General features: G+C 39.0%; 1 pseudogene across 1 annotated transcript; it reads left to right on the forward strand.

Moving 5' to 3' along the window:
* Positions 1-1,308: 1,308 nt before the first annotated feature.
* On the forward strand, positions 1,309-27,825 carry LOC306661063 (large ribosomal subunit protein eL6-like; annotated as a pseudogene). The gene is made up of 3 exons: positions 1,309-1,467; positions 2,021-2,072; positions 27,085-27,825. The product of its transcript is annotated as a large ribosomal subunit protein eL6-like (transcript).

Raw genomic sequence — 27,825 nt, forward strand, 5'->3', positions numbered from 1 at the left:
ACAGATGCCAAACTTCCAAATAATGGTGGGGAAAATTCCTCCTGCTGTCTAATATCACCACTATTTTATAAAAGAAAACTCTTGAATGTATATCAGCCTTAGGCCAGTGCTTTAAGTTCAATACATTTGCTTTTATGAAATCTCACAGCATTACCTTTCTCTTTTTTCCCCCTTGACTTAGGTACAGTTTCAGTATGAACCTGCCAATCTACATCCCAGTGTTTGGGAAGTAGTGCTTTTAAGAATGAGAGGATTTCAATAACTAGACATCATGGATGGGAATAGGAAGAGCCATTTTTAGCAATGACATCTGTATAAACAAAAGCACAAGAATAGAGCATTTGGGATGACAAATGCTAGCTGCTTCTTTAAGCAAATCCCAAATCCCATTGGCTTAACAATATGCATCTGTTTTCCACTTACATAAAGTCTGATCTGGGTCAGGCATTTTGTAGCCTAGAACATTGGTCCTCCAAGATAACCGGAAGGCCAGAAGAGAGGTGGAAGAGGTACTTGCTTCTCAACTATCTCAATCTAGAAGTGGTGCTTTTCACGGACAGAACCAGTCACTTACTGCGGAGGGGTCTGGGGAATGTGGATGCTCCTGTGGACGTTGGTGAGTGATAGGCTCACTGCAGTGGTGGAGGAGTAGGAGGAACACTGCTCACTTTGGGATCATGCATGACTATGGAAGGAAGGAAGGGGAGGCAAGAACTGGAAAAAAATCAGCTGTAATAATTTCAGGAAGAAGGCAAATTCTGGCTCAGGAGTTTAAGCTGTATTAAAAAACAAATGTTTTTCAGCAAGGACTAATATCACACCTTTCTTAAAGAAAACCTTAGTATAGGAAAAAGGTAAGGAGAAATGATAGCATAAACAAAGATAGTGATTCTTTTATTTTTAAACATTTTCTCCCCATACCTCCTTTGAAATTTAATTTCCACATTTTTATTGGTGCATTACAGTTGCACATAATGGTGGGATTTGTTGACACATTCCCACGTGCATACAATTTAATATAATTTGGACAATATCCTTCCAGAGATAGCAAATCTAAAGTTAAATTCGAACTACAGTATGGGGATCGAATTGTTATAAAATTCTTGGCAACTGCTTCGATGTAGGAATGCAAAGGAACCTAAAAAGAGAAAATCATTGAAGATAATCCTAAGACCTCTTGTCTTGGAGATTGGGTGGACGATATTCAACAATACAGAACATCACGTGAAGAGCAGGATTTGGGGGCTGCCTGGCCACCGTGCCAGGTAACTCACTGAGGTGCTTGCTGAGTGTCAGGGGCACTGGGACATGCGACGTTTCAGTCTGGAGAGAAGGCTGAGACCCGAGTCTGGGTGGGGAGAAGAGAGCAGCAGCTCTGGAGGGGAGGAGCTCTCCGCGTGGGGCCATGCAGCCTCACAGGAGGAGGTGACAGAGAAAGAGCTTTCAGTACTGCCTTTCGGCCCCAATGTGAGTGGAGAAAGTTGAGGCACTGAAGAAGCCACAGCAGTGACCGGAGAGACCTGGGGAGAAGCCGGGAGTGCTCTTGATCCGTCTTTCTCCTGAGTGTCAGCGCGAGCCTAGGTGAAGAAAGCAAACCTATGCTGACAGGTCTTGCTCCCAGGTTGTGGTCTCAAACCTCAGTGAGCCTGTGGGGCTTCCCGGAACCCTGCCTTCCTGCTTCCAAAGAGGAATATTCACTACTTCTCCTCTCTCATGAAACCTTCAGCACCTCCTCCCCTCGTTCACTCTTGGCTGATGACCCTCACACCTTATGCCACTGAGAAAATGGAGCAGTTAGAAGAGAATGAGCTCGCCTCCCACCACAGCACCTCTGCTTCTGCTTCTACTCCTGCAATTATTGTTTCTCCCTTTCCTTTCTCCCTCATTATTGTTTCTCCCTCTCTCCTGGATTGTTTCTGTCAGCACATAGGTGCCGAAGCTGCTCCCATTGGTAAAAGTGCTTTCTAGAATCTCTGTCCCCCTCTGGATTTTACTTCAGTTCTCAGGTTCCTCTTTACAGGAAACTCCTCGGCGGCACTTCCCTGCTCACGGCCCTCACCTTGTGGCCTGCAGTCAGTTTCTTTTCTCATACTCTGCCGAGAGTACCCCTAACAACATCCGCTGTGGTTTTCATTTTGCTAACTCCAGTGCCAGCTCTTGGTACTCACTGGTTTGAACCCTCAGAAGCCTTTGACAAACTTGATCACCTCCTTGCCATTGACATTCCAACTCTGGAACACCTAACAGTTTGGTCTTCACCCTACTCTTCAGGACACTTCTTCTTGGTCTTTTGTTGTTGTTGTTGACTCCTCTAACTGCCAGTGACCCAGGGCTCAGATCCTGGATCTCTCTTTTGGGGATCTAGGGTGCTCCCTGGGTGATTTGATTCAGCGACATGTTTACTGCCTGACTACCAGGCAGAACAACTGTCTAGTACTGCTACTAGCCTACCATGTGTGACACACAGTGGGATGTCTATGAATATGTATTGAATGAATGAGTTAATGAAAGAATGAACACATTTGTTTGTGTTTATCTTGCAAGTAATGGTGAATGGAAATTGACCATGATAGCGTGCGTATACTGTCTTTGGCATAGATCTGGTAGCTGGAAAGGTTTAGATTCCACACACAGCCTCTGGCTTCTTCATTTTCTACACCTTCACCTTTACTGACCCTTCCATTTCCTCCTAGCCTCTCCAACTCCTTGGCATACTCTCTCAGATAATTCAAACTTAACTTTTTTTTTTTCCTTTTGAAATCTTTTTTTGAATGTGAATTGCATAACTTGGGAAAAATGTACTAAAGTATTAGAGATCATGCTGCCATCTAAAGGACAGAAACAGTAGGAGACCTGCCTCCTCTGCAAAAGCAACACAAGGATTGGAAATTTCATTACCAGAGGGGCAGGTAAGACCAACCAGCCCACTCAAAGGCTCTTGTTTTCTTTGGTAACCTAAGGAAATGAGGGCTGGTGGGTAATTAGCACATGTCTGCAAAAGAGGTAAAGGCAGGAAATCACATTTGAATCTGCTTTTCCTCTCCTTTATTTTTAGTGTGGTGTGTGATTATGTGTGTGTGTGTGTGTGTGTGTGTGTGTTGGAAGAGAAGTGGATTTTTTTTTCTTTTTTCCATTTCTTTCTTTGGCTCAGAGAAAAGATCTAAAAAATGTTAACAGTGGTTGTCTTTGGGTGATGAAAATGTGGTATTTTTCTCCCTTTGTTCCATTTCTCTGAAGTGTCTTCAAAGTGCCTTATTACATAAATGATTTTTTAAAAAATAATTTAATTTTTAAATTTAAGTTAGAAAGGGAGCAAGGTTGTTCTAGAAAATCCAGCCTTGTGAAGTTCAAATTAAATCTTTGATCAAATTTAAACCAGTTATGTCAAAGGGTTAATATAATATTTTGTGTTTTCTCTCTTTGAAGAGGTCTATTTCTTAGGCTCCACTTGAAACAAAAATGCAAAGGCTTACATTTGAAGAAATAATTCAATGTGAGTAAAATTATCCATTAGAGTGAATAGGCAAAATTTCAGGAAAGTGTTGAATAGTTCAGTAATTTCTGCCTTCTGCAGGTGGAATCCTCCAGAAGGATAGTTTGTCCTGGGAGGGAGAAGCAGCCCCAGGTATTTCACAGAACTGCACTTGGGTCGATGACAGGAGAGGACAAGAGCAACACACACGTTCAAGGGGTGGTAAAAGCTTCAAGAGGCATCCTTAAAGCAGACATGCCCCATCTGCATGGGTTACAGCTCAAACAGACTTATGGTTTACTGCTTGGTACCTGGAGCATAAACAGGTCCTCTAGACAAAATCACATAAGCTGGAGAAAAAAATTGCTTTGAAGCTATGTGAGCTAGTAATTCAGCAGATTAGCTGCAGCACTTTGAGCTTGTAATCACTGGAAATATTTTAGGGAGTAAGAGCAACCTGTCTGGGGTTATTATATCCAGTACAAGAGAAAATTATCCAGCACGTAATTAAGACATTTGAGGGTCCAGTGCATTTTAGTCAGTTTTTTTTTTTTTTTCATTGCTGTGATCAAAAACCCTGACAAGAACTATTGGAGGAGAGGAAGTTCCTTTGGGGCTCACAATGTCAGAGGTCTCAGTCCATCGATGGCCAGCTCTGTTGCTCTGTTCCTAAGGTGAGGCAGAACATCAAGGCAGAAGGATGTGGAGGAGGAAAGCAGCTCAGAACATGGCGCTCAGGAAGCAGAGAGAGAGTTTTGCTCACCAGGGACAAAGTATACATACCAAAGGCACGCCCCACCAACCTACTTCCTCTAGCCGCATTCTCTCTACCTATAGTTAGCACCCAGTTAATCTATCAAGAGTGGATTAAGCTATCGATTAGGTTACCCTCTTTTAACATAATCATTTTGCTTCGAATGTTTTACATTGTCTTACACATGAGTTTTTTGGGGACATCTCATACCTAAACCATAACACAGTGCTAGAGTACTCTGTGGGGGAAATTAGAAAGGATCTACATGATGAGCTGAGGATGGGACTAAGGACCAGTCCCTTAGCTTCTACCTAGACACCCCAGGGGCGACTGTGAGAAGGGACCAGAGAAAAGTGAAACTGGCAAGACAAGCCCAGTGTCATAAGTTTCTGCATGACAGGTAGATCTTGCTGGTTTATGTTCTGTGAAGGATATCTGTTGCATAATAATAATAGCCAGCATTTATTGAGTTACTCTGTGTCAGGAACTATGCTAAGTCCTTTGCAAATATCTCAGTGAATCTTTTCCCAAACCTGATCAAGTAAGTGCTATACATATACTATTAAAGCAATAGCAATGGGGGCTGGGGTTGTGGCTCAGTTGTAGAACGCTCATCCGGCATGTGTGAGGCACTGAGTTTGATTCTTGGGACCACATATAAATAAATAAAATAAAGGTCCATTGACAACTAAAAAAAAAAAAAAAAAAAAAAAAATTTATATATATATATATATATATATATATATATATATATATATATATATAAATAAAAGCAATGATTTCCCAAACCAAGAAATTCCATGTTACTTATATTCTAAATTCACACAGCTAATTTGTGTGTATAATGAAGTCTGAGCCTACAAGTTTAGCAACTAACTATACTCTATTATGCTAACTAGAGCTTGTCCTCAACCATTTTTTATTTACCAAAACCCTGACAGAAATTAAAAAAAATTTTTCTTTAGTTGTTGATGGACCTTTATTTTGTTTATTTATTCATATGTGGTGCTGAGAGAATCAAACCCAGTGCCTCATACATGCTAGGCAAGTGCTCTACCACTGAGCTACAATCCCAGCCCCCAAACCCTAAAGGAATTTTGATAATCAATGTTTATGTACTTTTGCATAGTTTTATGGTGACATCTAATTTTTTTGTCATAGGTCAAGAGTTTTACAAAAGATATAATATGTGGTTTAAAATACTCTTAATGTTCACAATATTAAAAAATATTACACGATTTCTTCTTTTTTAATTTTATTTTAACTGATACATAAAAATATAAAAGTTGTAAATACTTATGGCATATTTTGTGATGTTTCAATAAATGTGTACATTGTGTCATGTTTATATCAGGTTGAGCTCATCTGTCTCCTAGAACATTTGTCATGTCTTTTTAGTGAAGACATTCAAGTCCTTTCTCCTAGCTTTTTGAATTATACAGCAGATAATTATTATCTATAGCCACCCTCCTGTACAATGGCACACCAGAACTTCTTACTCCTATTTAACTGTATCTTAGTACCCATTGATCAACCCTTCCCCATCACCCCATACTCTTTCCAGCCTCTGGTAATTACCATTCCTCTCTCAACTTGTATGAGGTCAACTTTTTTGAATTTCACAGATGAGTGAGAGGCTGTGGCATTGGACTTTCTGTACCTGGCTTTTTAAATTTAACTATCTCAATTAACGTGTTGTCACATGTTGTTGATGAACTTTCTTATTAGTGAATAATATTATATTGTGTATATGAATCACATTTCCTTTACCCATTCATCAGTTGTTTCATCTCTTGGCTTTGTGAATAGTGCTGCAATAAACATGAGAGTGCAGGTATCTCTTTGATATGCTAATTTCATTTCCTTTGACTATACCAAAGGATAAACAAGAGATCCCTCAATTACACGATTGTTCTATTTTTAATTTTTTTCCCCTTTGGGTACCAGGGATTGAACTCAGGGGCACTCAACTACTGAGCCACATTCCCAGCCCTATTTTGTATTTTATTGTGCCTGGCCTATTTTTAATTTTTTGAGGGCCTCCCATACTGTTTTCCATAATGGTGGAGCTCATTTACATTCCTACCAAGAGTGTGGAAGTGTTCACTTTTCTCCACATCCTTATCAATACTTGTTATCTTTGTCTTTTTGGTAAGATTCACTCTTGCTAGAGTGAGATGCTAATTGTTTATTTGTATTTTCCTTATGATCAGTGACACTGAGCATTTTTTCATATAGTTGTGGCAATTTGTATGTGTGTGTGTGTGTTTTCCCTGTGCTGGGGATTGAACCCAGGGCCTTATGCTTACAGGACAAGCACTCTACCAACTGAGCTATATCCCCAGCCCCTATATGTGTTTTTTTTTAAAGAATATTTTTTAGATGTTGATAGACCTTTATTTATTTCATTTACTTATATGTGGTGCTGAGGATCGAAGCCAGTGCCTCACACAGGCTAGGCAAGCACTCTACCATTAAACCACAACACCTATATGTGTTCTTTTGAGAACTATTTAGATTTATTGCCCATTAAAATTTTTTTTTTGCTATTGAATTGTTTATGAATTCTGGATGCTAATCCCTTGTCAGAAGTATGGTTGCAAATATTTTCTCCCATCCTTCAGGTTATCTCTTCAACCCAATGATTATTTCCTTTACTGTGCAGAAGATTTTTAGTTTGATTTAATTCTGTTGTTCTATTTTTGCTTTTGTTTCTTGTGCCTTTGAAGTCTTGTGCAAAAAAATCCTTTCCTATTCCAATGTTCTGAAGCATTCCCTTATGTTTTCTTCTAGTAATTTCCTGTCTCACATTTAAGTCTTTAATAAATTTTGAGTTAAGTTTTATATATGGCAAGATAGGAGTTTAATTTCATTCTTTTGCATGTGTATATAATTTTCCAATCACCATTTGTTGAAAAGATTTAGCTTTTCTTCAATGTGTGTTCTTAGCACCTCTGTCAAAAATCAGTTGTCTCCAGATGTGTGGGTTTACCTCTAGGCTCTCTATTCTGTTACATTATTCTATGTGTCTGTTTTTATGCCAATACCATGCTGTTTTTGTTAGCTTTGTAGTATGTATTGAAGTCAGATAATGAAGTGCCTCTTGCTTTGTTCTTTTTGCTCAAGATGATATTGACTATTCAGAAATTTTTTGTGGTTCCATATTAATTTTTGAATTTTTTTTTCTAGTTCCATGAAGGATGTCATTGGTATTTTACAGTGATTGCATGGAATTTGTAGCCTGCTTTTGATAGTGTGGACATTTTAACAATATTGATTCTTCCAATCCATGAACATGGGATGTTTTTCCATTTATTTGAGTCCTCCTCAATTCCTTTCATTAATGTTTTATTGTTTTATTATAGAGATATTTCAACTCTTTGGTTAAATTTATTTCTAGGTATTTTATTTCATTTTTTGTACAATGGAATTGGTTTCTTGATTTGTAGTTCAAATAATTCATTATTGGTATATAAAAAAACTGCTGATTTTTGTATGTGAACTTTGTATCCTGCTACTTTGCTGAATTCACTTATTAGTTCTAATTTTATTTTTTGGTGGTGTCTTTAGGGTTTTCTATATATAAGATGATTCCATATTCAAATAGTGACCATTGTATCCCCCCCATTTGAATGCCTCTTATTTCTTTCTCTTGCTTTATCACTCTGCTTAGAATTTCTAGTACTATATCCAATAAAAGTAATGAAAGTGGACATCCTTTATCTTGTTTCATATCTCAGAAAGCCTTTAGCTTTTCCCCATTAGTATTTTTTGGCTGTCACTTATTATGTATGGCATTTATTATGTTGAGATAGTTCTTTCTTTACCTAATGTTCAGTTTTTATCACAAAGTGATGTTGAATCTTATCAAAGGACTTTTTTTGTATCTGTTTATATGATCATATGGTTTTTGTCTTTCTTTCTGTTGATGTGTTATATCTTGTTCATTGATTTGCATATGTCAAATCATCCTTGTATCCCCTGGATGAACCCCCTTGATCATGGTGAATTATCTTTTTACTGTGCTGTTGGTAAAGTATTTTGTTGAGGATTTTTGGATCTATGTTCACCAAGGATATTGGTCTATAATTTCTTTTTTTCTTTTTTGGTGTGTCCTTGTACGGTTTTTGTATTAGGGTAATGCTGACCTCACAGAAAGAGTTTGGAAGAATTCCCTCTTCTATAAAAATTTTTTTGAATAGTTTAAGAAGAAATTTTATTACTGCTTTTTAGGTGTTTGGCAAAACCACCTGGGATTTTCTTTGCTGAGAGACTTTTTATTATTGTTTCAATCTTGTTACTCATTATTGGTGTGTTCAGGTTTTCTGTTTCTTCATGATTCAGTCTTGTATTGTCCAGAAATTTGTCCCATTTCTTTGAGGTTATCAAATTTGTTGACATATAGTTGTTAATAATAATTAATGATTCTTTTTGTTTAGTGTCTTTTTTAGTGTTTCTCTCTTAGAGAATAATTTCTGTTTCTTTAAAACAGCTGTTTAAAGCCTGGGGATGTAGCTGAGTGGCAGTGCTTGCCTAACATGCATGAGGCCCTGGGTTCAATTCCCAGCACCACAAAACAAACAAACAAAAAGTTATTTTAAATTTTCCATGTGAGAGTTTTCCCCTACTGGTTACTATCTGGTCAGTTTGGGGCACTTTGTTTTGGTCTTTATGTGTGGCCATGGTTTTCTGAGAGCATTTGATGCTTCCTGGTGTGCAGTGACATCTGCACATTGAAAGATTAGGTGTTTATCTCAGTTTTTATAATCTGACTGTTTTTCCAGAAATTTCAGAAAAAAAGATGCTTTTTTCTCTGAGGCTATAGTCACTTCCATGATTGAAGCACTAGGTGGTGCATTAAGTACAGGTTTGCTACAAGTCAGTTGTTGGTGTATTGTCACAGTTTCAGTACTAGAGGGCAATCCAAACCCAGGTTTATTCCAAATATGCTGGGGATGGGAGGGTCTCACTGCAGGGGGCCTGACACTGAACTCCAAGTTAGTCCTGCACTAGTTCTTGTGCTCTGCTCCTCAGTTGCTGGAGTTTTTCTCCACCCTCTGTTGTTCAAGGTAGGAGGAAGGGTTGTTTTGACCACCTAGGTAACACAGTTCCAGCAGCTCAGTGCACAGGTACAGGTCTGCTGCAGGGATCTTGGGAGTCTGCATAGAATTAGGTTTCACCATAGTAGGCAAAGTATTGTCTTTCAAGTCTAAGACCTGAACTTAATTCCTTGTCTATTCCCTAAGAAGAAGGCATCTTTCTCTATGCTACTTCAATTTGGGGAGGGGTGACAAGAGAAACTTTCCTTTCTGTCTTTTTTTTCGGGGGGGTGGGATACTGAGGATAGAACCCAGGGACATTTTTACCTCTTAGGTATATCCTTAGCCATTTATATATTTTGAGACAGGGACTTGCTAAATTGCTGAGTTGGTTTCAAATTTGCAGACCTCCTGCCTTAGCCTCCTGAATCATTGGGATTATAGGCATGTGCAATTACATCCAGCTCCTTTCGGACACTTTAAATGAATTTTTTCTCATTTTACTAAGACCAGGTACTTTGGTCTCTCATGTGGTTCCCTAACTCTTGTGAAAGTAGTTTGGTGCTCAAATAGTTGTTTAATTTGGTGTATCTATGGGGAGACCATCATTGGAGGATCTTACTCAGCTGCCATCTTCTGCATTATTTCTCTTATTCCTTGAAATCATATGTTTACTCCATCCACCCTTATGAAATTTTATCTTAAGGTGACATAATTTTTCAATTCTATTGTCATTCACTGTGATGGTTAATTTTCTGTGACAATTTAGCTGGGTTGAAATACATGTTTACCAGAGCCCTAGGCCAAAGGCCTGACTCTGGAGGTCCCAATGAATCTGGTCCAGTCACTTGCCCCCAAAACTAAGCAGAAAAGATAATAGTGAAAAGTAGGAAAAGAACTTTAATCAATAAGAGCACCTTTGGATGGCAAAGCAAAATCTAGTATCTCAACCATGTCTTTGGGGTACTGATGGGAGATTTAGGTTTCAATAGGTGAAGAACGGGGGCGGAGGGCAAGATGTATACATAGTTAATCAGTCTTGGTCAAATTATGGTCACGAGATTATTTTTCTGGAAGATATTGGACAACCACTGAAGACTTCTAGTGGTCTGAAACTGGATACTGTAAAAGCTGATGCTCAAATGTCCCTGTAAGTCTCTCAGTCTTAAAGGGGGAAGAGATAGATAAGCTGTGTATTATCAGTTTTTAGATGAACACTCCTTACATGATAATGTGTTTATTTGCAGATCTAAATAGGAACCTGACCTGAAGTTGAAAGTAATAAAGAAGACAGATGCAAAATGAAGGCAGAGACGTCAAGCTTGATCCTGCTTTCAGTTATCCATGGGGCATCTGCAGGCCTTACACTCACTGCTTTTGGCAAAGGCAACTTCTCCAAGTTCCTGTTACATATGTAGTTATTTTAATCTAATGGAGGTGTTGCTCTAAAGGCATTTTGTCCACGTGGTTAGCACCTACTCTTGGTTTACTTTAGGTGAAAGAGATTACTCTTAATGTGAGTAGTGATTCATCTAATTGGGTGAAGACTCTAAAGCAAAAACTGAAGGAGGTTGCTTGAAGAACAAATTCTTTTCAAGACTGCAACATTAAGTTTCCAGCCAGCCCTCTGGATTTGTTGAAAGGTAAACTAAAACACATTAAAATTTATGGAGTTTATTTGAGTGTACAGTGATTAATGAGCTGGCCATTTTGAGACTACAAGAGCTTTGGGGATTCGCCTGAAGGAGCATAAGGATAAAACTTTATAGGGTAGTTGTAGAAGAAAGGTAAAGAAATCATTCCAGTGGAAAATTGTTGGAGGTTTCTTGGAAGTTGCTGATTGGTCTAGAATAGACGATTCACACAAAGTTGGATGTCGTGGTTTGTTTACATAGGAACACAGGGTGCTGGAGTTGCCTCAGTCTAATGGCCTCCCAGTTAATTCTTTCCACAGATTTCAGACTTGCAGACCCTGAACCAATTCCTTAAAACCACTCTCTCACCTTGATGTGTTCTCCCTGATAAGCTGCAACAACAACAAAAATGTAAAATGTAAAATAAATTACACATAATGTTTGTGACAATAAAGTTATTAGTGTTACAATATTTCTTTGGCCATCATATGATTATTGATTGTGTTTAACTGCTTAAAATAACATGTCTATAAAAACACTTGATAATTACTTTAAAGTAAAAATCTATAGGAAATTCATCTCAATTAGATTAATTGTGGAGAATCTATGTGAAACTTTTATTTGGCCTCCATTAAAGGAATTACTGAATCAACTCTGCTTGTCCTGGAGCCATGTAAAGGTTTGGTTTGGGTTGGAGGTATATATTTCTTTATAAATCGGGAGAAAGATTACTGTGAGAGAGGAATGTGTTACCAGGCTATTATTAATAGGCTGTTATCAGTTATAGGATAAGGTTGGTGGGAATGCAAGGTTAAGAGAATAATTCTATAAAATGGGCCCACTGTACTGACTCCCCACATGCTTTCTTTGCCCGAAAGCCCCACCTGGCTTGAGTGGTCAGGATCTGTCACATTCCTCAGTAAACAGGGAGGGTGCGAAGTTCAGGCAGTCAGTGTAGGTAAGGAATGATGAGGGTCAAGAGGATGTGGACTGGTATCAAGGAAAAGACAATGGGTTGCTAACAGCTAACCTCGGATTGCTCTTCCCCACACTTCCCCACTCTGCTCCTGCTCCTCCCTGCCCTAAGCCAAGTACATGGAGAAGAAAGAAGCTGTGGGGTTCTGGGGCCTATAAAAGAGCAAGACACACCCACTCCTGTGGACTCCCAGCTCTGGGGTCCCTTCTCTTCCTAGAAGTCTGCTGTCTCTGTCTCTTTCTTAAATAAAACTTGTTTTCTACACCTGCCTCAGCATTTCTTGGGTGTTTAATCTTCAACACTGGGAAACAAGGACCTGTTCTTGATCTCTCAGACTGGTATCAAAAATACCTACAAAGTAGAGGGTATGAAAATGACCTTGTACCTATTGTAAAATCTTTGCATGCATCCTGGGCAAGTGTGCCTTCTGTGGAAGAGAACACTACTGCTTGTCTGTCTGGGTTTTCATGTTGCCTTCTTTCTCTCAAATACCCTGGTTTCTGACCTGGTTTGAATCTAAGGAATTTCTGACTTCTGTTAATTTAGGCACATTGTTTTACTGTGATCTTGGATTTAATGTCCATCCTGGGTCTACACTATGCTCCTTATGTTTCTCAAGGCCTGTCCAGGGAGTTCCCATGGCTTCCAACTTTTTAGCTTGATGGCTTGATCTTCCATCTTTCACGAATAGCACGTCTGCATATGAGCACCACAGGGCGCTAGGTAGCTGCTGGAGGCAGTGCCTGGAACCCACCTGTTGGCTGTCCCGCTTTAATTGACTCCATCACAAGGTACCAATTAAGTTCAAAAATGCTACATTGTCCTACTTGGCAATCTGGTCCCTTTGTCTTCTTCGGTCTGTTTCTATTTATCTCACTTTATTTCCACTTACCTTTTGGTCTTCTTTCTCCCTTCAATTGTTTTTTATATTCCTTCCAGAGCTGTAGATTGCCATTTCATGATCCTCCAAATGCTAGAAAAGACCAAACCATCAAAAAAAAAAAAAAAAAAAGTTAAAATTTACCCAAATTTTGGGTATTGAAGGAACATTATAAATCATAATTCTTATGAGTGTGCAAAATGGATTTTGGAGTCATACAAAAGTTATTTAAGCCTGGGGGTCTGAAGCTATACAAAAAATGTTCGAAAGTCAACATTCCTCTAGGACATTGCACCTACTCTGTGGGAGCTGATTACATATGTGCTCCATCACTCTTTCCATTATGTCAATCCCCATTATTGACCTTGGCCATGGAAACAGGAGAGAGGAAGGAGAGGCCAGGAGAGGAGCAATAACGTTCTTCCTTGAGGTCTGCTCTTTGTGTGGGGAGCTGGCCAATGCTTAAAATGAACTTTCTCTCCTGGTACGCTTCTTTTGATGTGTGGACATCGATTTCTTCTCATCTGTAGCTCCTAGTTCCCCTTGAATGCTCTTGCTTCTTCATCTGCTGACTCTTGCAGTCTGTTGGTCCCTGTCTGCTTTGTTTGCTGAGGTCTCACTCACCTCTCCCAATAGCCCCGTTGAAGGGGACTCAAGACAACCCCTGGCTCATTCTCTCACATATGAGACTCACCCAGTGCCACTGCTTGTCCGTTTGGTGCTTTGTGTTTATTAGAAAGAGGAGCCCATTCCTTAGGTACTGTCTTTCTCCTTACTGGGAAACTATAATATACTGGTTTTGTGAGAATAAGACCCTCTATGGGAGATCCAAGATGGCGGACTAGAGGGAGGCTGCATTCCTTGTCGCTCCGTGCCGCCGGATTCAAGCAGAGGATATCTGTTTCTTGGTGAGACAGTTTTTGCTGCTTATCGATCCCCTGGTGTTTACCCCATTTGTCTGCTGTGATGACCTGCAATCTGCCAGCATATCCACGCCTTTTTTGAGAGCAGATTGCTCACTGTCAGGCGTCTATCATCCGCCATTTGCCTGCCTCTCGCCTGTCCATCGCCTACCTTACCCCTATCCATCACCCAACACTCGAGGTTCATCTCCTGATCTTCCGACAGCTGCCAGCAGACTGACTGCAGACCGCCAGTGGAGTACCAACTGCCTGCTGTCGCCTGGAAGTTCACTGTCACAGTAACTGCAGGTTTGATTACACGTGGCTGCCGCCATTTTGAGACAACAGCCAGGCCCTGTAGGACCCCTGGCCGGACTGACTGAGCCCCATCTCCAGGATCCCTCAGCCTGACTGACCACTCCCTGCCTCTGGGGCCCTCACATCAACTGACTTCTCCCTGCTGCCAGGACCCCCAGACCAACTGACTGAGCCCTATCACTGGGACCCCACCGACTGATTGCACCCGGCCTCCTGGATCCCACAACTACACCAAACACACTGGACCCCCCAGGACCCCTGCCAGACCAACTGCATCCCATCTCCAGGACCTCCAGCTGACCACATCCACCCCTGAGCTGCAGCTCCCCATTTGCCAACACATTTCGAAGCCAGAGCGGCCATCTTGGATAATCCTGGAAGCCGTAGCTCCGATCTTCGGGTGGGGCAAATCCCATCCTGAGACGCCTGCTGGAGGCTTGAAGCTCATTGTCAAGTACCTCTCATGCATCAGGCTACTGAACACTGGGAGGTTTCATTAGTATATGACTGTTATACAGTAGATTTTCTTTTCTCTCTCTTTTTTTTTTTTTAAATTAAGTTTTATTTCTTTACTTTCTTGCTTTCTTTTCCTTTTGTTTACCTGTTCCCTCGGAGTCTCTTTCTCCCTTTTTTGCATGCTAACATCCGATTTCTTTGGATTACACTCTCACCCTTTCTATTTTCTAGAACTTCTGTATATTCTTTTCTTATCCCATTAACAGCCATATTCTACATCCCTCTGCATCCTCTTTGTCCTCCATTAGAAACTGCAGACCTTACTGCAAACCTGTTTGTTTTACCGAAGATAACATTTGAACTCATTTTGTTTGTTATGACAATTTTGTTATTGTCCCCATAGGGGCTATTTGGTCTAAGATTGCATAGTGTCTGATTTGGGCACTGCTAATATTGATCTCCCCTTAAAGAAAGGGTTTTAGAAACCTATAGGGCCACTATAAGCCTATAGGGGGAAATCTGCAATACCCCAGATCTGCACTGCTAGAGGGGAAGATACATGAACAACATGAAAAAACAAGGGAAGAAAATGATCCAAACAAATCTAGATTCTATAGTAATAGAATCCAATGACAGTATGTTAGAAGAAATGTCAGAAAAGGACTTCAGATTATACATGATTAAGATGATTCGTGAAGCAAAGGATGAGAGAAGAGAGCAAATGCAGGCAATGAATGATAATACCAATAAGCTGAAAGAGCACCTGCAGGAAGCAAAAGATCATTTCAACAAAGAGAGATTCTCAAAAAAAACCAAACGGAAATCCTTGAAATGAAGGAGACAATAAACCAAATAAAACACTCAATGGAAAGCATCACCAACAGACTAGACCACTTGGAAGATAGAACCTCAGACAATGAAGACAAAATATTTAATCTTGAATATAAAGTCGCCCAAACAGAGAAGATGGTAAGAAATCATGAACAGAATCTCCAAGAACTATGGGACATCATGAAAAGACCAAATTTAAGAATTATTGAGATTAAGGAAGGCACAGAGATACAAACCAAAGGAATGAACAACCTAGTCAATGAAATAATATCAGGAAATTTCCCAAACCTGAAGAATGAAATGGAAAATCAAATACGAGAGGCTTACAGAACACCAAATGCACAGAATCGCAACAGATCCACACCAAGGCACATTATAATGAAAATGCCTAACATTCAAAATAAAGATAGGATTTTGAAGGCCGCGAGAGAGAAGCATCAGATTACATATAGGGGGAGACCAATACGGATAGCAGCCGACTTCTCAACCCAGACTCTAAAAGCTAGAAGGGCCTGGAACAACATATTTCAAGCTCTGAAAGAACATGGTTGCCAACCAAGAATCCTATACCCAGCAAAACTAACCTTCAGATTTGAAGATGAAATAAAATCCTTCCATGATAAACAAAAGTTAAAAGAATTTACAAATAGAAAGCCTGCACTACAGAATGTTCTCAACAAAATATTCCATGAAGAGGAAATGAAAAAAAAAAAAAACAATGGAGGTCAGTAAAGGGAGGAATTACCTTAGAGAAAAACCACTCAAAGGAGAAACCAAGCCTACTTAAAAACCAAAAATAAGCCAAATGACTGGGAACACAAATCATTTCTCAATAATAACCCTGAACGTTAATGGCCTAAATTCATCAATCAAAAGACATAGACTGGCAGAATGGATTAAAAAGAAAGACCCAACAATATGCTGCCTGCAAGAGATTCATCTCATAGAAAAAGACATCCACAGGCTAAAGGTGAAAGGATGGGAAAAAACCTACCACGCACATGGACTCAGTAAAAAAGCAGGGGTTTCCATCCTTATATCAGATAAAGTGGACTTCAAGCCAAAGTTAGTCAGAAGGGATAAAGAAAGACATTTCATACTGCTTAAGGGAACCATAAATCAGGAAGACATAACGATAGTAAATATTTATGCCCCAAACAATGGTGCATCCCTGTACATCAAACAAATCCTTCTCAATTTCAAGAATCACATAGACCACAACACAATAATTCTGGGTGACTTTAATGCACTGCTGTCACCACTAGATAGATCATCCAAACAAAATCCAACCAAAGAAACCATAGAACTCAATAACACAATCAATAACCTAGACTTAATAGACATATATAGAACATTCCATCCATCAAGGAGTGGATACACTTTCTTCTCAGCAGCACATGGAACCTTCTCGAAAATAGACCATGTGTTATGCCACAAAGCAGCCCTTAGGAAATGCAAAAAAATAGAGATACTGCCTTGTGTTCTATCAGATCATAATGGACTGAGAGTAGAAATCAATGACAAAATAAAAAAAGGAAATTACTTCAAGACTTGGAGACTAAATAATATGCTATTGAATGAAACATGGATAACAAAAACATCAGGGAGGAGATTAAAAAATTCTTAGAGGTCAATGAGAACGACGATACAACATATCAAAATCTCTGGGACACTATGAAAGCGGTACTAAGTGGAAAATTCATTGCATGGAGCGCATTCCAGAAAAGAATGAAGAGTCAACAATTAAATGACCTAACATTACAGCTCAAAGCCCTAGAAAAAGAAGAACAGAATAACAGCAAAAGTAGTAGAACACAGGAAATAATTAAAATCAGAGCTGAAATCAATGAAATTGAAACAAAAGAAACTATTCAAAAAATTGACATAACAAAAAGTTTGTTCTTTGAGAAAGTAAACAAAATAAACCCTTAGCCACACTAACAAAGAGGAGAGAGAAGACTCAAATTACTAAAATACATGATGCAAAAGAAATATCACGACAGACACCATTGAGATACAGAACATAATGAGAAGCTACTTTGAAAATCTGTATTGCAACAAAATAGAAAGTACCGAAGACATTGACAAATTTCTAGAGACATATGCTCCTCCCAAACTGAACCAGGAGGACATACACGATTTAAACAGATCAATATCAAGCAATGAAATAGAAGAAGCCATTAAAAATCTACCATCCAAGAAAAGCCCAGGACCAGACGGATTCTCAGCCGAGTTCTACAAGACCTTAAAAGAAGAATTCATTCCAATACTTCTCAAAGTATTCCAGGAAATAGAAAAGGAGGGTACCCTACTGAACTCATTCTATGAAGCTAATATCACCCTCATACCCAAACCAGGAAAAGACACATCAAGGAAAGAAAATTTTAGACCAATATCCTTGATGAATATAGATGCAAAGATCCTTAACAAAATATTGGCAAACCCTATCCAAAAGCATATTAAGAAAATTGTGCACCACGATCAAGTGGGGTTCATTCCTGGAATGCAAGGATGGTTCAACATTCACAAATCAATAAACATAATCCATCATATCAATAGACTTAAGGATAAGAATCATATGGTTATTTCAATTGACGCAGAAAAAGCATTTGACAAAATACAACACCCCTTCATGCTCAAAACACTAGAAATATAGGGATAGTAGGAATATACCTGAACATTGTAAAGGCTATTGATGCTAAGCCCATGGCCAACATCATTCTTAATGGAGAAAAACTGAAACCATTCCCTTTAAAAACGGGAACAAGACAGGGATGTCCTCTTTCACCACTTCTATTCAACATTGTCCTCGAAACTCTAGCCAGAGCAATTAGGCAGACTAAAGAAATTAAAGGAATACAAATAGGAAAAGAGGAACTTAAGCTGTCACTATTTGCGGATGATATGATTCTATATTTAGAGGATCCAAAAACCTCCTCCAGAAAACTTCTAGACCTCATCAATGAATTCAGCAAAATAGCAGGCTATAAAATCAACACACATAAATCTACAGCATTTTTATATGCAAGCGACAAAACAGCTGAAAGGGAAATGAGGAAAACAACTCCATTTGCAATAGCCTCAAAAAAAAAAAAAAAATACTTGGGCATCAATCTAACCAAAGTGGTAAAAGATCTCTACAATGAAAACTAGAAAACACTGAAGAAAGAAATTAAGGAAGACCTTAGAAGATGGAAAGATCTCTCATGTTCTTGGATAGGCAGAATTAATATTGTCAAAATGGCCATACTACCAAAAGTGCTATACAGATTCAATGCAATTCCAATTAAAATCCCAATGACATACCTCACAGAAATAGAGCAAGCAATCATGAAATTCATCTGGAAGAATAAGAAACCCAGAATAGCTAAAGCAATCCTTAGCAGGAAGAATGAAACAGGGGGTATCACAATACCAGAACTTCAACTATACTACAAAGCAATAGTAACAAAAACAGCATGGTATTGGTACCAAAATAGACAGGTTGATCAATGGTACAGAATAGAGGACACGGACACAAACCCAAATAAATACAATTTTCTCATACAAGACAAAGGTGCCAAAAATATGCAATGGAGAAAAGATAGCCCCTTCAACAAATGGTGCTGGGAAAACTGGAGATCCATATGCAACAGAATGAAACTAAACCCCTATCTCTCACCCTGCACAAAACTCAACTCACAATGGATCAAGGACCTTGGAATCAGATCAGAGACCCTGCATCTTATAGAAGAAAAAGTAGGTCCACATCTTCACCTTGTTGGCTTAGGATCAGACTTCCTTAACAGGACTCCCGTAGCACAAGAAATAAAAGCAAGAATCAACAACTGGGATAGATTCAAACTAAATAGCTTTCTCTCAGCAAAGGAAACTATCAGCAATGTGAAGAGAGAGCCTACAGAGGGGGAGAATATCTTTGCCACTCATACTTCAGATAGAGCGCTAATTTCCAGAATCTATAAAGAACTCAAAGAACTCTACACCAAGAATACAAATAATCCAATCAACAAATGGGCTAAGGAAATGAACAGACACTTCACAGAAGAAGATGTACAAGCAATCAACAGATATATGAAAAAATGTTCAACATCTTTAGTAATAAGAGAAATGCAAATCAAAACTACACTAAGATTCCATCTCACCCCAATTAGAATGGCGATTATCAAGAACACAAGCAACAATAGGTGTTGGCGAGGATGTGGGGAAAAAGGTACACTCATACATTGCTGGTGGGGCTGCAAATTAGTGCAGCCACTCTGGAAAGCAGTGTGGAGATTCCTTAGAAAACTTGGAATGGACCTACCATTTGACCCAGCTATCCCACTCCTCGGTCTATACCCAAAGGACTTAAAATCAGCACACTACAGAGATACAGCCACATCAATGTTCATAGCGGCTCAATTCACAATAGCTAGACTATGGAACCAACCTAGATACCCTTCAATTGATGAATGGATAAAGGAACTGTTGTATATATATATACAATGGAATATTACTCAGCTATAAAGAATAATAAAATTATGGTATTTGCAGGCAAGTGGATGAAATTGGAGAATATCATGTTAAATGAGATAAGTCAATCTCAAAAATCCAAAAGAGGAATGATCTCACTGATAAGCGGATGATGACACTTAATGGTGGGTGGGAGGGGGACAAGAATGGAGGAAGGAGGGACTGTATAGAGGGAAAAGAGAGGTGGGAGGGGGGAAGGAAAAAAATAACGGAATGAATCAAACATCATCACTCTATGTAAATTTTTGAATATGCAAATGGTATGTTGTTACTGCATGTACAAACTGAAATAACATGTATCCCATTTGTTTTCAATAAAAATAAATTTAAAAAAAGAGTAAAAAGGAGTAATTCCAGAGTAAAATAACTTTTATATTCAATAAATACTTTTATAGGCATCCAAAAAAAAAAAAAAAAAAAAAAAAGACCCTCTATGGCCATCCAAAACCTATGAGAACTACGTCAGGAATAAATTCTGACCTTTTCTCCTCCAACGTTACCTGTGTGTACCCTTGACGGCATACAACTTACACACCATACATGGTGACCTCAGGTCCCAACAGAGTCTACAGGAAACATGGTTTTCCCAGAAGAGCTTTGTAAATAAAGGCTGATCCCAACACAGAAGCAAACTTGTTTTTTTTTTCCCCCTCCACAGTGCTGAGGATTGAACCCAGAGCCTTGTGACACCAGGCAAGTGTTGTACTACTGACCTACACCTCCAGCTACAAACTTTGATGTGCATGAAAGATTTCAAGAGTGGTGTAAAGGGGAGTTTGGCTAACTCCTTTGTAAATTCTGCACATGAACTCATACTAAAAAATCTTGTATCTTACCTTGGTGCTTCAGTTGTAACTTGTATTTTAACTTCTTAATATAAGTAAAATAAAATGGATTTTTTTCCTAAGGTGATAAACATCTTTAAGCTTACTCCAGTGAGAATAACATGTATAGAAGTTGTCTTCTCTGGAAAACAAAAATGACCAAATAATTTTTTTCATGGGTTTGGTGTAAGAACAACAGGGAAGTTTCCTTTCTGAACAATTTATCAGGGAAAGTGTCTAGAGAGCCTTTTATCTTTTTCCCCTCTGGAAGACACAAGGATCATGTGGAAGAGATATCCCTGTGGACAGATTAAGAGGAGATGAATTAAAGCTGTAGATAGAAATATTTGAGGTTAAGTGTGAAGACTTCCTGATACGGACAATTCTTTAGCACTAGTATGAAATATCGAAGAACTCTTTTCCCAGAATTGACCTCCAAGCCAGCTTTACTGGGTCACTCAGCCTGCTTGTTTCCTGTAAGTGTTCATTGATCCCTGCAGAGTGGCTGAGGGTTGATTAAACCAGGAAACTTTTGATAAAAAGAGTTTGAAAAAGTTTCTCTTTCCAGGGATATATGGAATTATCTAGACATTTTAATCCCTATAAATCCAAAATAGTCTTGTGATTCAGGTTCTGTAAGGGTGTGTGTGTGTGTGTGTGTGTGTGTATACTTTTCCTTGAAAAATCAAGGAAACAGATTCTCCTCTGGAACTCTAGAAGGCCCGCAGCCCTGCCACACCTTGATGGTAGTGCAGCAAGGCCCAGTTTAGACTTCTGACCTCTAAAAGTTCAAGATAATAACTTTTTTATTGGTTAAGTCATTAAGTTTATGGTAATTTGGTGCAGTAGCAATAAGAAACTAACACATCTTGCCAGATAAACAGTGTCTCCCTCTGGAGCAAAAGCTTAGCACATTTGTTATACAATATAATAAGGATAATGTCTTTTGCTGGGGCAAAAGGCCGGCATGCTTATTTTCAGTGATAAAATATTCAGGTTTCCTAAGGCCAGGGTTTCCTTGCTGGAACACGACTCATTTGGATGCAGTATCATCTAGCTTTCTTTTCATCTCAGTGTGGCTTTTGGAACTCAGAGGTGCTGGCTTAAATACTGATATTCTGGCCGCTACTATTGCAGCAAGTAATAACCTATCTTTTGTCTATGATCCAGAGTCTCCTGTCTTGTGCCAGCATTCACAAAACATTAGCAGGTTTGTTAGATTGCAAGTAGACCCTTCCTAGTATGTTCATTATTGATGCAAGTGTGAAAAATTTCTTTAAAACTGTGCTAGACCAGGTTCAGCAACTGCATATTTATTGCATTCAAGATACTGTTTACTCTTTCATTCATTAGGTGCAATACGATGTCTCTCTCTGCCTTTACAAAGACTGGAGATCAGTTTGCAACAGATCAAAATCAAAAATAAACAAAATTGGTTGTTTCTCGTAGTTTGAAAATTCACCACTAAGGCAGCTGCTCAAAAGTTCCCTTTCTTTTTCCAGCTACAGAATTTTTTTTACTGTCACATTTCTCCACTTATCTTCCTTTTTCTGTCTTGCTGTATGAAAAGAAAAATCCCTGGGAATCAATCTCTCATTCTTTTCTCGTGAGATGCGTTCTCCACTCTGAATTTTTGGTGTTAATTTCCTTCCTGACTGTACCATAAAACTCCTTGGCTGCTATAGCCACTTTCTTGTTTTCAGCCTAAACTCTGTGGCAAGTCATGTCAGTATATCAGAAGTCATTGAGACCAAGGGTTTTCTTTCACAGATGTGAAAACTCAGGTCTCGTGACCAGGAGAATCATTGCGTTAAGTCTCTTCTGACCTAACCACCTAGTGTCTTGTGAGAAATAGCTTGGCCACTGTCACCCCCGTCTCCCTGCTCCAAGCCGGGGTTCAGTTGTTAGTTTGGTTTAACAGTATTGCTTCCCCTCTACATCTCTGGAAACGAAACCTTGACATCAGAATCACTGTATTGATCGGCTGACTGTAGCCAGAGAAACTGTCCTGTGAAGAGGTTGGAATTAAGCTTCCAGTCGTCAATATCATAATTAACTAGTTAATTAATTTCAGAAGCATTTACTGATAGCCTAAAAAGTGCCAGACTTTCTTACAGGAGACAGTGCTTCCCGAGAAAGGTTCAGGAGGTCTTTGGGGGAAACTGAGAAGGGGGTTCCACACCTGGATTGTGAGGGAGTTTGGGGACTTAAGGGATAGGGAACTCTGGGAGCTTCTTTTTTCTTTTCCCCAGTCAGAGACTTGACTGCAGGACTGCTTTCTTTTTACAGATGGAATAAGAAAAGGGATAGATTTTCTTTTTTCTTTTTGGTACTGGGGATTCACCCCAGGGGGCTACATCCTCAGTCCTTTTTTAGTTTTAGTTTGAGACAGGGTCTTGTTAAGTTGCCCACTGGAACTTGTGATCCTCCTGCTTTAGCCTCCCGAGTAGCTGGGATTGCAGGTGATCACCACCGTGCCTGGCTTAGAGTTTCTTTCTTTTTTTTTTTTTTTTTACAATGCTTCCTCTCTGAGAGAAATAGTAGGAAAAAATGAAATGAAACAAAACACTTCTTACTGTCCACGCTCCTGGAAGTCACCGACAAATCATACGGGCCAGATTTCTCCATTCATCATTGGACAGGTTGAATTCTCATGCTTCTTTTTGGGTTCTGAGTGTGTGCTCCTTTTCTTCTGAGGAGTACAAAATGTTAACTCCTCTAAGAGATTTGAAGGAGCTGGAGATTATTAGCTTGGTTAATAATTTTAACGTAGTCTCTGCCTAATGCATTTTAAATAGAATATCCAAATTTCAAGAAAAGTAGAATGAACTTTGTAGAAATTTGTTTCTAACAGATCTCTCTTCTTGTTGGAGAAACATCAGCAATGGGTTTAACACAATCTGGTCGTTAGACTATGCTTTTCTGTTCTGACTATTAAAGAAAGGGGGAGAAAGCTTCCATGTATAGCAGAGACATGCTTCAGGTGCGTGAAGAGCAAAAGATGCATCAGAATAAATTGAGTCCATAACAGATAAAATAAGGTTTCTTTATTAGTTGCAGAGGAATGGTTTGTACCAAAAGCTGAAGCCATGGTTAGTGAGGAGTGAGAAGTCTGGTTAACTCCTTCACAGTAGGGGGGCCATAGATAATAATTAAGTACTGTACATTTCAAAAAGTCAGAAGAAAGGATTTTGAATGTTTTCCTCATGAAGAAATGATAAGTGTTTGAGGAGATAGATATGTTTCATCAGATTTAGACATTGCAAAGTGTGTACATGAACTGAAATTTCACATGGCATCCCATAAAATAATACAATGTAAATTAATGCTTTAATGTATCAGTTAAAAATAAATTTAGGTTAAATTAAAAAACAGAAATGTTGACTTCATTGTTTTGATCATTACACATTGTATACATGTATGAAATTATTATACTGTGCCCATAAATATTTATAATTAAAATAATAAGAATATGTAAAAAAGGGACAAGGGTCTACATGTAATTCATTGACTGCTAGAACTCTAGGTGAGAACAAACATGATTTCTCTAATGAAAAATCAAACATTTAAATTTAGGAGGCATTTATATTGTTTGACATTTAACAAGTTAAGGTGATTATCATACAATATTATAATTAAAAAATTTAATAGGCAATATAGATTACAGGTTATAATTTGATTTTATCTGAAGATATTTTGCTTTAGAAAAAACAGGTTGAGATTCCCATTCTCATTCTTGGTATTGGCCTGGTTGTCTGACCCAGTAAGCTGAAGCCAGAAGCCACTTTTTGCCTGATAACTGCTTCTAGAATTGGAGGGAGGATGCTTGGAAAGAGTTAACTCCAGCAGTATATATCTTTTTTTTAATTTAAAAATGTTTATTTAGCTTATATAGTTTTGATTTCTCCTTCTATTTTTTAATGAAGTATTTACACAGTGAAATACACAATTTTTTCTAAAGGGTGAAATCTTTGTTAGATTGATACACACATGTAACCACTACTGCCATCAAGACGTAGACGAGTTCATCAGCACAGAGAATACCTTCCTTCCCCTCTCAATTGATCTACTCACATCCTCAAGGTCCTCTCTAATATCTGTTACTGTAGCTTAGCTTCACCTATCACAGAATATCATGTACACAGAGTCATTCTGTATGTGTCCAAATTATTTAGTTATTTTTGTATGGGCTAGATGATGGATCACTTCTCTTGAGTCTTTGTTTATTCACCAGAAAAAAGAAAGAAAATGAGGAACAAAAATTAGGCAGAGGAGAGTAAGGAGCTGAGGGGACAAAGAGGTTGGGCTTGATCAATAAGCTCCCTCCAGTGTGGATGCAGCAATTTACTTCTTAAGTCTAGGAAGTCCCAGCAAAATTTAGGAGTGGTATAAAGAAGTTTGGAAAAAATACTTGTTGCAAATCAGGACAAGAACAGGATAGAAAGAACTAAGGAATAAGTAAAAGTAAGTTAAAAAAAAAAAAAGCTGCATTTCCTCTTATGGGATAGATTTAAATGACTCCAGAGGGACAGGACGAACTATGACCTCTCAGGTCTTCCCAGTTCTGTTCCAGGAAGTGGTTAAATTAATAATCTCGTCTTTTCACAACATTAATTCATTTCAGTTTCAGCCTTAAGGGTTTTTAATAGAATTTATTGTTTATTTGCAAAAATATTGTGGATTGTGGAAAATGAGTTAATATATGAGGCACTCAAAACAGGGTCTGGCACATATCTGTGCCTCTTAAGTATTTGATATTATTTTTTCACGAGAGTAAAACCAAAATCTTACCCTGAGTCTCATCGCACTTAGGCTGTTTATGGTTAATCTTTGGAATGCCTTCTTGTCAAAAGTTTCTACAGTCCAGCATGTTAGCATGGAAATTTTTTCCCAGAGGGCTAGATGACATTTTCAACTTTTTAGCATGATTTTTGAGGTTATCTTTGATGGTTTATGTCAAACTTTCTCTTTTTCTGTCTTGAGTTTTAGGGTGCAACCACAGATGTTTTGAGGTAAACCAGCCATTAGGTGTCGCTTTCCTCTCACTGCTTTGGGTTTTAGGACCGGTGACCCGGGTTAAGTTTTTGCTTTTCTTCTTCTTTTTTTCAATGTCTATAAATAAATAGTCTCTATGTCAAAGCTAAACGGGAAATTTAATTTTAGATTAACAGATAAGAGACAATACTCAACTCCTTGGAATGATTAAATTTTGTGCTTGTTTTAAGTTGGCCTGACTCAGTGTCCCTAGTTGACTAAATTTGGAAATGCCATATTTGTGTTTTTCTTTCTTGCTGAAATTGGCATAGCACTGTTTCTGTGCCAGATACTTTTGCCTGGGGACACCTTTTTTCAGGTCAAATTCACGGGTTTTATCTGGGTGCTGTGGCACACACCTGTAATTCCTGGGACCAGGGGAAAGCTGAGGTGGGAAGGTTGCAGATTGAGGCCAGTCTGGGTAACTTAGTGAAACCTCATCTTAAAACAAAAAATAAAAAGGGGACCAGGGATGTAGCTCAGTGGTAGAGTGCCCCTGGGATTAATCTCTCATACCACCAAAAAACAAAAACAAAAACAAAAACCCCAAAAAACATAGGTTTCTGATCTAGTGATCCCTGAGAAAAATACCTATCTTTCAGATACCTTTTAGAGTTGCTCTTCCAGAAAGCTCCTATTGTCTTCCTCCTTCCCAAAACTGCTTAGGAAAATCCCTGTACTTGTCTGTATTAACGTTTAAAACGCTATGTTGAAACAGTTTGTTCACTTACTTTTCATACCCATTGAACCGTAAGTAACCTTGAGAATGTGGACTCTCTTTTCAAGTCTTCTTTGTTGCCTCGCATTCTTGAACAGGATATATTTTCAACAAGTATTTGTTGGACAAATTAATAAGTAATTAAATAAGGCAGAAAAATCATTCAGGGATGCTCTTGTTGCCTGCAGCGTACCCAATAGCTCCCCCTTTTTCTCTATTCCAAGCTGACCATGTAAAGGCTTGTTTTGAAATGTTAAATCATAGTTTCCCTGGCATAACAGTTAGCAGGAGCTTTCTTCAGCAAGAGGCAGAATTTGGGCAGTTCTGTTTTCACTTGGCTTAGTTCCCTCTGCCCATCTTTTATCTGGGCATTTCATTTTAATGCATACAATATTACCTTCCAGCTATGATGGCAAGCATTGCTATGGTGGTCAGCAATTGCTTATCAAAGTAGTTGCTTGGAATTTTGACACCAGAACCTTAACAAATAGGAAGATGAGGTAATTTTAAATTCAGGTGAATTTTTTACTTGTGGTTTAATTGTGCTATTACTGTACTTTGCAGAAACGGGAGGCTTGGCCTCATGCCTGTGCTGGTTTTATCGGTTAAAGTGGAATTGTCTCACTTACAAAACTCACAGACTTCTCATACTATGAGGAATACATTTCAAACCCTTCTGGAAAACTTGAGGTCACTCTTCCCCATCTTGCAAAATTGTGGGTGAAAGGGCTGAGACACTAAGGAGAAGAAACCTGGAGCCGAGAAGGCTGATGCCTTTGGCACAGTTAGAAAGGGTAACCCTAAGGCTAAGGAGCCCAAGAGAGGGGAGCCAAGCCCCACTGCAGCTGAAACCCAGTCCTATTTAGAGAAATTGGAGATGCTCCCTATCTGCTGTGTATTCCTGAAAGGCCATGTACGAGAGGAAGTACTCAGCTGCTAAATCCAAGGCTGAAAAGAAAAAGGAGGAGAAGGTTCTTGTTACGGTCACAAAAGCAGTCGATGGTGACAAGAACAGTGGTACCAGGGTGGTTCAGCTTTGCAAAATGCCTGGATACCATCCTACTGGACATGTGCCCTGAAAGCTCTTGACCACAGCAAAAAGCCCTTCAGTCAGCCTGTGGGAAAACTGCCAGGCAGTCTCACTCCGGGGCCCAAGTCCACGGTCCTCACTGGGCCCCGAAGAGGTGAATGCTGAGCAGTGGCTTGCTCCTTGTGGTTGGATCTCTTGCCCTCAGTCGAGTTCCTCTGTGTAGCACACACCAGAAATTTGTTATCACCACCTCCACAAAGATTGATATCAGCAATCTCACTGACGCTTACTTTCCAAGAAGCAGATGTGGAAGCCCAGACACCAGGAAAGTGAGATCGTGGACATGCAGAAAGAGAGATATGAGATTACAGAGCAGCACAAGGTTGATCAGAAAACTCTGGACTCACAGATTTTATCTGAAATCAAAAATATTCCTCAGCTCTAG

Source organism: Sciurus vulgaris (assembly GCF_902686455.1).
Source record: "Sciurus vulgaris genome assembly, chromosome: 5".
Classification (NCBI taxonomy): Eukaryota; Metazoa; Chordata; class Mammalia; order Rodentia; family Sciuridae; genus Sciurus; species Sciurus vulgaris.